Source organism: Protomyctophum bolini (genome assembly GCF_963924005.1).
Source record: "Protomyctophum bolini genome assembly, chromosome: 7".
Lineage (NCBI taxonomy): Eukaryota > Metazoa > Chordata > Actinopteri > Myctophiformes > Myctophidae > Protomyctophum > Protomyctophum bolini.
In genome coordinates, this window is record NC_137868.1 from 50,040,841 (window position 1) to 50,052,583 (window position 11,743).

General features: G+C 41.2%; 2 long non-coding RNA genes across 2 annotated transcripts; both read left to right on the forward strand.

The window, feature by feature from the left end:
* The first annotated feature begins 1,640 nt into the window (after positions 1-1,640).
* LOC308318909 lies at positions 1,641-11,093 on the forward strand. Its single transcript, XR_013964384.1, has 3 exons — positions 1,641-1,722; positions 1,987-2,053; positions 10,363-11,093. It is a non-coding gene; the product is annotated as an uncharacterized lncRNA (long non-coding RNA).
* On the forward strand, positions 2,449-3,288 carry LOC308318910. Its single transcript, XR_013964385.1, has 3 exons — positions 2,449-2,587; positions 3,045-3,093; positions 3,253-3,288. It is a non-coding gene; the product is annotated as an uncharacterized lncRNA (long non-coding RNA).
* Positions 11,094-11,743: the final 650 nt, after the last annotated feature.

The window sequence follows — 11,743 nt, forward strand, 5'->3', positions numbered from 1 at the left end:
TTCAACATTTTGAACTAAAGTTCATGGTTCCAAAAAATGAACGATTTTAGTTCTTTTTTGTTCTTTTTTTTTAATTATTATTATTGCCACAGCCTAGCCATTTGCGCACCAGCTGAGAGACAGGGATTTAGACTAGAGAATGCGGGTGGTCTCTCAAAACAGCCTGTTGCCTCGGGAAGGCACTGTTTTACCGAATATTTGAGGATGGGATTCTCAGATTGAGAGAATGCTGACAGGCACTTAAATGAGATGTTAATGTCCTGTAGGTAGACTTAGAAATAAAACTAGTGTTGACTAATAAATACAAGTGGCTCTTATTTTGATGGGGCAGTTTCTGCACAAGAAGTCCGTTTGACTTGTAAACAAGCTACGATGAATGAGCTGTCAAAGTACTATAGTCGCTAAACCACGTTAGCGATCAAATTTACAATATGAAAACTTTCACTTAGACAATAATGTAGGTTACACACACTGGAATTAAACATGGAACCTGCAGGCAGCATTAGGTGAGTAATTAATTGTGTTGTGCTAGAGATAAAAGGACAGCTGCTGCGTGGGATCCTCTTGCTGCTTAACAACATAACTGTTTGTGTCAGACTCTTCTTATCTAAACCAATCATGGATTTTTTTCCAGGGATTTTTTTCCCCCACAAAACTTATTTAACAGTCAATTTGTAACGTATAGCTTTTGTTGAAAGCTACGTCACTACTTGGGTCTAAAAATAGCTACACTACAAAAAACGCTACTTGGTTCAAAAGGAGTGAAGCTACCATCAAGCTACTGATAAATGTAGTTAAGCTATGTAGCTTCGCTACTTGTAGCTAGCTACTGCCCAACACTGGTCATCCATATCACCAGGTCACATTTGGACTACAAGTATTTACTGAAGTCAGTTCACTTTTGCATTGCCTAATAATAACACTTACCAGCTTGTTCTCTCTCTCTCTCTCTCTCTCTCTCTCTCTCTCTCTCTCTTTGGAGGAGCAAGTTACAATACTATTACTGCTGCTAGTATTAACTACTGGTTGTGTAGGATCACATTTAAAACAAACAACCCAGCTAACATTTCCCCGCTAGCTACCGCCTCCCGCTGTCGCCTTCACAGCGTAGCACGCCCGGGCTGGCTTGGACTTCCCCCCGCTGTCCTCGCGTCAAACGATCGCGCCTCAGTTAGATTTTCATTCCTCTGCGCAACAGTGTGCATTTACAGCCCTCGTGACGCTGTCCTGAAGCTTGCCCCCCCCGCCCCTCTCTTCCTCTCTTCTCTCTTTCTTTTGCGCGCTCTCTCTCTCTCTCTCTCTCTCAGACAAGGATGTGCATCTTATGTATAAAATAAATCAATAATAATATTATATTTTGTAGGATTATTATGTTTTGTTTTTGTTTTTTTTAACTATTATTGAATATAATTAAGTGGATTCTTCTTCTACTTCTTCTTGCAGCTATATTTAGTTTTAATTTTTATTAATAATAATATGTACCTGCAGACTATAGTAATTGTAACACTTTACTGTGGTCGTGGTGGGGTAAATTGACTAAATTCACCCGTGAAGCCTGGGACCGAGGCTTCACCCGGCATGCATTGCAGGCTTCTCCGTCTCGTCTCTGACTGAGTCTGTTGTTGTTGTGTTGTTGAGAATTGAGAAATGAGCTAGGAAGACAAGACTCCACAACAAAGGCTTATATTTCGCCGTTTTTCTCCGGAGAAATTCAGTTGAAAGGTCAGTGTATTTTTATATCTGATATATACTGTGTGTAGTGTAATTGCACGTGTTAGAATCGTTTCGTTTCCTAACGCTAGCAGAGGGAATAGATTACCGGTAGCTATAGCTAGCTAGCTAGCTAATCTATTGTCTGGACGGGGGTTAGCAAACGTATAATTCATGCTATTTTAACAGGCTTAAAAACAGCTCCGTTGGAAAGAAAGAGAAAGCTACTGCAGCTTAAGCGTTATGGACGGTGTTTTATATTATTTCATTTTACAGACAAACAAGATGACGTTCCAAGACCCAGACGGTAGAGGCTGGGGGAAACAAAGCAACCTCATCAGAAGTAGGCTAAGTAAAATGGTTTAGTAGCGAACAATAATAATGTATCATGATGTTCTTTTCTAACGTCTTCTTATGTTGATAAAAGTCCACAATTATTCGAATTGGATAAGATTTGATACGTTGCTTGTGTAGGCTATACATAAACAGCATTTTTGCTGTAAATCACATTTTTTGTTATTCTTTGTTCCAGAACTTGCACCATGAAAGGCATTTTCTAAAGTAAGTATAGGCCTACTGTGATGACTGTGGACTTAAATATCAATGCTAATTTTAATCTTTATTAAACTGCCCTGTCTCTGCTCTGTCTGAACAGTTATTTGGTGGGAACCACTGAATTAAGTAATTACTTTTTGAAACAACTGAACGTTTTTTACTGAAAACAAATTTCAATTTTGTATCTTTGTCTTTTCCTGTCTCTAAACTTCTCAGGACTGGAACCCTGCGTTCTCTACCACCCTGACCTGGTTTCTACTCCAGTTACATCATGGCAACAACAACAACAGCAGCTACATAACAAGGTTAAGCCATATATTTTGTGTAACTTCTGTATATATTGGCCTTTGGATCCTGCTGAAAATAGCCGATCTACAAGCTCTCTTGCCTAAAGTTTGAAATGTGTAACTGTGTACCATTTGTTAATTTGTTACCATCATGACATTTTAAATGACTGAGGTGTAGAAGGGAGATGAGCTTGTAGATCTGCTATTTTTCAACAGCTAACAGCTTTTAAAATAATGTTTAAAACCTATGAGGCGACACCTATGAGGCGACCTCAGGTCTAAATAGGTTAAGGCAGTGGTTCTCACAGCCATCAAAACGTTATCCCACATTTCACAGCAGTGATGGTAGGTAGGCCTATTTCAGAATGCCTGAATTTACACTTGGTTGCATGGTGAAAATAGTCGATCTACAAGCTCACGTGTTGTGAGCCCTATACAAATGCAATCCATATCAATTTTGTATTTTATTTTGTTCAAATTACAGATGAGGAGGTCACGTGGAGATGATGGTGATGGATAAATAAAATGGATAATAAAAATGGTAAGAACATTTTCACATTTTGTCACATGTCACATTTTAGCACAGGAATAGAAATTAGAAAATGGCTGGGTTTTACCCACAGGGCAACTGTTAAGTCATGTTAAGCCAGAGAAATGATTAAGGTGAAAATAATTTATTTAATTAATTCTGTGATTTCAGACGAACTTTCGCTGGAGGAAGACCTATCGACTTCAAATGCAACCTCTGCTCTACCACCAGTCGGGTTTCCCTGACCCTCTACTATACGCAACATCCAGACCTCAAGGAACGCACCCAGCTTTCCGTGCTCGGACATACAGACACGGGGACATACACACATTGCTACGCTCAGAAACTCCTGACTCCACTCAGAAGAGAATTGGTGTTTTAAAGACTTAAGCACTTAAACTTGAGAACTGATATGTCTTCTAAATCCTCACAGATTTTAGTTAAAACGTTTGCTGCAAAAGAATATATATTTACAGATTTGTGCCACATTTTCACGATGTTTCAAAATGAGCAAACTCGTTTTCAACAGCTTACAGCTTTTAAAATAATGGTTAAAGTGGCTAAAACCACGGGATCTTGGACTTCAGTGACAGGGACCTGGGGTCTGAGAGCCGGAGACGTTGGACAGGGTGCATTTTGGAACTTCTGCTGGCGGCCACCAGCAGTCAGGCTTCATAAAGGAAGGAAACGGACAGGCAGCTCATCAAACGGTGGTCCGTGGCTCAAATGCTGAATAACTTTGGCATGAAAAGGGTTCAAACCCACCGCTATAGGGGTTTCCAAATGGACTCTTGAATGTATGCTGCACTATTTCTTGCTCAAAAGGTGAATCTCGATTGTGTGTTCTGTTTATTGCTGTGTAACTGTTATTGCAACATTACTGGGCCTACATAACTAACTCCACACAGAATAGACTTGGTGTTTTATAGAAATTAAACTTGAGAACTGATTCCACAAAATGTCTGCTAAATCCTTGCAGATTTTAGTTAAAACGTTCACTGTGTTTGGGCCACATTTTCACGATTTTTCAAAAATAGCAAATCTACAAGCTCGTGAGCCAACAATCTAACGGCTTTTAAAATGATGGTTAAAGTGTCTTATCCAACATGTTCTGGTGGTTTCAGGAAAGTTGGTGTTTTACTGTTTTATAGATTTTAGAAGCCAGTGGTTCTCAAAGAGTGGTCTTAAAGTGCATTCTCAGCAAAATGACATAAAAATCAACCACTTGTATTCTAAACTTGGTTGTTTACATATTTCTATGTGCCTAAATTATTTCATTGTAACCTTTTCTTTTCCTAATAAAGAAACAAAATTAAGTATACATTTGCTGATTTATTATGTTTCTATAAATATGTGGGAGGGAGGAGGGGTGCGGGGTCGCAATATATATATAGGGGGCGGGGGTGGTGTCATAAGACAAGCCCACCACACACCGTCTGCGACCGTGTGCGGCGCGGCGCCGCCTGGAAAATAGAACTGTGTTCTATCGGCGCGCCGCGGCTCCGCGCGGCGGACGGAGCCGGTGTGCGTTAGGTTCATTGAAAATAATGGAGGCGGCTGTGCGTGCCGCGCGGCGCCGCGCGGGGGACGCAGCCGGTGTGTGTCGGGCTACAGCTCCACGCTGTCCTGCTGCTGCCTTCGGTAGCTGACGTTCGAGGCGCGGCAGAGTAGCGGGGCGCCGGCTACACGCGCGTCGGCGCGCACGGCCCACGCTGATCAAGAACGACGCGGCCACATCGTGCGACGCGCCCGGTGGAGGACACGATCGGCGGCGCGCGGCGACCGCCTCACGCAGGCGGCGCGCCATGACTTGCTAGCTGGGAAGGAGCAGATATGAAATAGCATACGAGTTGTTCCATCTTAAAAGATGAGTAGGCCTAAATATAAAAGATAAATTGATGAAAAACACAAGGTAAATCAGTTCATATTTTTACCTGTAGCTGTGTTTCTTTCAGTGGTTGAGCTGCTAACAAACAAACGTCCTCCTGCTGCTCAACGACCACACTGTTTTCAACCTTTTCTCTGTATATTAAAGTGTCAACAGTCCGCTGGGCGAACTGTGCCAACACACATAGGGTTGTGGACATGCGCACTAGCGCCGCTGGAGCGTGCACGGTGCGCGTACCATAAATGGTCACTAGAGGGAGCCATGGTACAGAGTAATACAGTGGGGAGCAGCTATGGAACAGCTATACTGTGATCTAATTAAAGTCTAACTTCACTAAATAATTTTAAATATAAACATCTAACAATTCAATGTCAGTTTTTCTAAATCTCACTTGCACAACCCTGCACAACCCTCCAAATGTGTTGTTTTTAAATATGCAAATAATAATGTAAAAATATATAATAATCCTATGCAGCATATAAATTGTATTATAGCAAATACATTACACCAGTGGTTCCCAAAGTGTGGTCCAGGGACCCCCAGCGGTACTTTAGGGAGTTCCAGGATGTCCCCAGCTAAAATGAAAGTTTGGAACCAAATGGACTCTGAGGCAACGAGGATGGTGTTCATAGAAAACGGCAAAATAAATTATTGTTTGCTGCTGCCATTTAGACGAGAACGGTGTTTTCAGGAGGTGAAAACGCAACGAAGTGAAACCACCTCCCAGAGTGGAAAATGTGAGAACGCCGTTTCCTATGGTCTCCATATAAACAGGCAAAATGGTGGATCCGCAAAACTTGTGACATCATGGCTCACGTCAGCTCTGGTCGGCTCGCCCGTGTCCTACGTTTTTACATGGTGTCATATAGGCATGCGTCAGTTGCTAGGGGAAACGAACAACAACAACCATGTCGGATAGTTCGGTTTGCTGCCTGGAGGTGTGATGAGGACCAGAGATGGGAAGTAACGAAGTACAAGTACTTCGTTACTGTAACGAAGTACTTTTTTCGAGTATCTGTACTTTACTGAGTACTTATTTTTCTGACTACTTTTTACTTTTATCCGTTACATTTTAACACAAGTACTAGTACTTTCTACTGAGTACTTTTCAAAATAGGCTCGTTACTTTTATTTTATTGCATGACACCGATTAAAATAATATTAGACCAAGGAATCTAGAAATACAGACGTGTGCGATGCGAGTGCATCGGTTCATTCACTGCTGACGGGTGAAATCTCGATGCATCGTTCGCGGAGTGCTTGCATCGGTAAAATCCATGGTTGCACCTTTTTTTTCATGGTAAATTTCACCTTATCCTGTGTTTCCGAGGCGTACCATCAGAAAAGGAAGGGAAAAAAAGGTCTCTCGCAGCGCACTGCGCACACACAAGTCAGTGAACAGAAGGTACCGTACGACGGTGAAGAGTAGACACGTTGAGATAGTGAGACAACAAACAGACTATAAAGAGCACCCGCGACTAACAGAAGTGAGCCCCACGCATTAAACGAGAAGCACCACCTTTAGCTTTATAAAATAGCTGTCCGAATTTGTCCGTCGATCAGTTGACTTTTCACTGTAGCGCTGCGTAATGATCCACACTCCACAGCTGTTCTTGCTGATTCTCCTATGCGAATCTGCGTCGCGATCATCAATTTGTAATTAAAGAAAGCTTCTGCAGTCTGCACACACGTGTACAACAACAAAACGCCACAGCTGGGTGTACTGCTTGCGTTTAAAGTCGTTTACAACCGTTCCACAACTTTCCACTGTCCAGCTTTCCCCTGCTGTTCTCTGGGATAGAAGCCTTATTTATATTCTGCAGCAAAACGGTGTCGCACGCCTAAAATTGCAGATCCACAAGCTCACAGCTGGGCGTGGATGAGACGCGTTGTGAGCTTGTACATCTGCTATGTATTTAAAACGTTAATAATACATGCAGGCCAGGGTCTTCAATGTTTTTCAGGTCAAGCCAAGGACCACTTAGCTGAGAGTGAGAGATCAAGCAGGGACCCCCACTATACATAGGCAATTATATTATAAAACTGTGTTTCAGATTAAACTAGACATAGACTTGTGTGATCTGTAATTTTTGTTTTGTTTATTTGTTTCTTTTCTATGTATATGTTGGTAACATTAATTGATGAACGTTAGGCTATTACATTTTATCTTGAACCCTCTACTCAAAACCTCAACTTGACCTTTGAGATATAATAATTATACTATAGCCTATGATTATTAGTAATCTAACAATTCCACAATAACCAGCAGAGAGCAGACCCTGTGTTTACTTACAGAATTCTATAAGTTGGGTTGTTTGAGATGCAGAGCTATAAACTAACCTACAGTAAAACAATAAATTGCTCTGAATTTAAATGTAATGCATTTTTACATGTTTTGGGAAATTAATAGAGCTTTAATATAAATCCTTTCTATTGTGATGAATCGCCATCAAATCGCATCGTATCGGTAGAGGGGTGAATCGTATCGCATCGTATCACCAGGAGATTCCATACACCCACGTCGCCCCGGCATTTATAAAGTGATCGCAAACAGCTGATCCTTCCTTAATTTAAGGTTGTTGACTGCAGGTGTGTACTGCGTAGGACAAAAGTGCATTTAGGGAATCTTTGAAAAGCAGAAAAGCACACTGTCGGAAACAGAAAAACACGCTGTCGGAAGCACACTGTCGGAAATTAGTAAATTACACATGTATAATGCGTGTGTAATGCTTTTTATCATCTGTCCAATCAGGTGTGTCTCTCTGTGCCGTGCTGTCAGCGGAAGCAGCCACACTCACACTGTACCACCACCAGGCCAGCCTCCTCAGTCCCTCCACCTAGACTGGGCTCACAAAAACACTATCAACCTGAATTACCTCAAATTCACAATCCAGTCAGGTGAAAAGTAAAATGGTATTGCCTACCTTTTTCCTATATATCAATACATTGCTGTATTGAAATTGAGATTAGTTTTGTTCTAATTTCACAGCTTGTGCTTGTATTGATGATTGCGTATACTTTTAAATGGCTGTACAAAAGTATAAATGTACAACAAGTAAAACATGAGGTCAAAGTGGTTATAATGGTTGTGATGCCATGTTAATAAATATTACTGTGGACCCCCTGGAAGCCCCTTCAAGGACCACTGGTGCGTGCACGCACGCATGCACGCACGCACAGTGGGGTTTGACTGCATGGGATCTTGTTTTAAAGACTGTAAGCATATCCTGTGGTTTAAACCTTTCAGGTAAACACTTTTTGAAAACAAGTTTTTCAATAGTGCTAATCCACTAACAGTGAATGTTAGTGGTGTGTGTGTGTGTGTGTGTGTGTGTGTGTGCGTGTGTGTGTGCGCGCGCGCCTGCCTGCCTGCCTGCCTGCCTGCCTGCCTGCCTGCCTGCCTGATTATAGAAGTGTGAGGCTGCATCTGATCAGCTCACATAAACACTCACAAACATAGATTTCTTGGGAACCGGGACTTGTCGCTGCCTTGAGACGTGCGGGGACCCAGCATGAGCCCAGAGACAGTGCTAGTTCAGCTGCACAGTCCTTGAGCACCCATCCCTGGATTCCGTCTGGACCCGCCGCTTTCCTGGAGTTGATGTTGCGTAGGCATAGACATGAGTGCTCAGGACTACGGTGGAGCCATCAGAGGGGAGAGGGGGGTCTTATATGCCAGCTTGGCAGATCTGATACCATTTCTAAGGGCTGACCTCGCCGTGCCATTGGTGTCCCCAGATCTATGTGCCGCATTCCTGGCTCTTACTAGTGATTGTAGTTTTGGTGTCATTCAGGTGTTTTTGGTTTGGAAAAACACGGATCTGCTTCCAGTGTGTGTGAAACAATATCCACACAAAATGTATATAATCCAGCACTGAGTCTGTGAAATTATTTCAGAGACCCACGCCTCAGCGCTGCCGGGCCACTACAAATATCCCAGTCTGTGGTGCTGAAGCAGTCCTCATGGAGCCCAGGGATACCGTCCTCAGGCCACGTCCTGACAGACCTGACTTTGGGCCTACTACCCAGCTAACATTTCCCCGCTAGCTACCGCCTCCCGCTGTCGCCTTCACAGCGTAGCACGCCCGGGCTGGCTTGGACTTCCCCCCGCTGTCCGCGCGTCAAACGATCGCGATCAGTTACTTTTGAATGCCTCGTGAATTTACAGCGATTTACAGTCCCTCCTCACGCTGACGTAAGGCTTGCCTCCCCCGCCCGTCTCTCTCTCTCTCTCAGACAAGGATGTGCATTATATGTATAAAATACATAATTTTTTAACTATTGAATATAATTAAGTGGATTCTTCTTCTACTTCTTCTTCTTGCGGTTATATTTATTATTATTATTATTGTTGTTATTAATAATAATAATAATAATATGTACCTGCAGACTAGTAATTGTAACTTTAGTTCAGGCTAGCCTACCTAGCCTGGAGCCGAGGCTTTACCCGGCATGCATTGCAGTGTTGTTGTTTTTGTTGAATCGACGTACGGGGGTGGAGGCAGTCGCAGAAGACAAGACTCTCCAACAAATGCTTATATTAGTTCTTACACAGTTTTTCTCCGGAGAAATTCAGTTGAAAGGTCAGTGTATTTTTATATCCGATATCTACCGTGTGTAGTGTAATTGCCCGTGTTAGAATCGTTTCGATCTTTATCTGTGTATGTTTCCCTCTAGCTAGCTAGCCTAGCTACCTGGGCAATCTATTGTTTGGACGAGGGGATAAGGTTAGCATTAGCAAACGTATAACTCATGCTATTTTAACAGGTAACTTCTTATTGTGTTGATAAGTCCTTAAACACAATTATTCAAATTAGATAAGATTTGATACGTTGCTTGTGTAGACTACATAAACAGCATTTAGCTGTAAATCACATTTTTTGTCATTCTTTGTTTTAGAACTTCTCCTATGGTACCACATCAATACAGCATGGGGTCTGTGTGTATGTGGGGTCTGCAAGGCTAAATCTTCGTCAAATGTCTGTCTTGCAAATGTAAAAAATATCACATAGTAGGCTAATGTTTAAAACAGACTTTTTTTGTTATTCTATTATAGGTGCAGATGCAGTGACCAAAATGAGCATTGCCATGCAGGTACGTTCTGAGCCATTTCTTTTACTCTTCTCTCTGTTGTCTCCTCTAAAGGAACTTTGCTAGGCCACAATTGCAAATAAAGATTTGTCTAATTACAACACATTTTGATTTAATTTTTGTCATTTTAGTCATTTTGTTGTTTTATTCTAAGCCTGATTTTTACACTTGGTTGCATGCTGAATATAGCTGGTGTAAGCTCGCAGCACATTGTGTGCTTGTAGATCTTCTGTTTTCATCAAATTGATTTTTATGTACATACAATGTTTACCATTTTGTTGTTACTGTGATTTCAGACACAGGACTTGGATCTGTTGGGCGTACAAACAGTAAGAACATTTCTACCACTGAATTAAGGTTGCATGCTACAAGCTCTCTTGCCTCAAGTTTGCTGTTACATTTGAAAGAAATTTGACTTGAATTTGATTTCATTTTACAGACAAGGTGACATGCTGTACAGAGCTGAGACATCGTTCTTTAATTTAAGGTAATTGTTCATTTTACCAAGGACAGAAAATTGGCACCCAACAATGTGTAACTGTGTACCATTGTTACCATCATAACATTTTAAATGACTGAGGTGTATTATGATGAGTACTGTGGCACTCTGTGCCACACTATGAGCTTGTAGATCTGCTATTTTTCAACAGATAACAGCTTTTAAAATAATGTTTAAAACCTATGAGGCGACACAGATGCGTCCTCAGGTCTAAATGGGTTAAGGCAGTGGTTCTCACAGCCATCAAAACGTTATCCCACAATAATTTATTTAATTAATTCTGTGATTTCAGACGAACTTTCGCTGGAGGAAGACCTATCGACTTCAAATGCAACCTCTGCTGGAAAGGCTACCACCAGTCGGGTTTCCCTGACCCTCTACTATACGCAACATCCAGACCTCAAGGAACGCACCCAGCTTTCCGTGCTCGGACATACAGACATGGGGACATACATACATTGCTACGCTCAGAAACTCCTGACTCCACTCAGAAGATAATTGGTGTTTTAAAGACTTAAGCACTTACACTTGAGAACTGATGTCTTCTAAATCCTCACAGATTTTAGTTAAAACATTTGCTGCAAAATAATATATATTTCACCCATTCTTGAGATAAGGGACAAAACTTTTTTCAAACTGGATTTTTTTTTTTTTAAGATACATTCAAATCAAATAGATGTATTTGTAGACACAGGTCTCAACTACCAATCTTGAGAAGGAACAGGTTTTTCGCATAACATTTCTTTCTAAAATGGGACATTTATGCACTTAATACCTGATTCATGTCAACTCCGTCAGACACACTAAAATCCCTTTTAATTGAATTTTATCATTTCAACAATAATATAAAGTCCTCAGTTATCTTATAATGGCTTTCAGTAATCAAGTTAAGTAATACAAATTTTTTAATATTATTTTGTTCCAATATCACACTATTATGAAATATCCAATTTCTCAAAACCGTCATTTCAACCTTTATTTTCAATATTATAACATGAAAACCATGTAAAAAAAAAAAAAATCATCATTACGTATCATTTCAGTTGGTGTTTCAATACATAAGCACAAAAGATTTGACAGCGAATTTTCTATTTCTTTGGAAATTAACAAAAACATCACGGGACGAACGTCTGACGGAGTTGACGAACATCTGACGGAGTTGACAAGTTTAACTGATTTAGGTT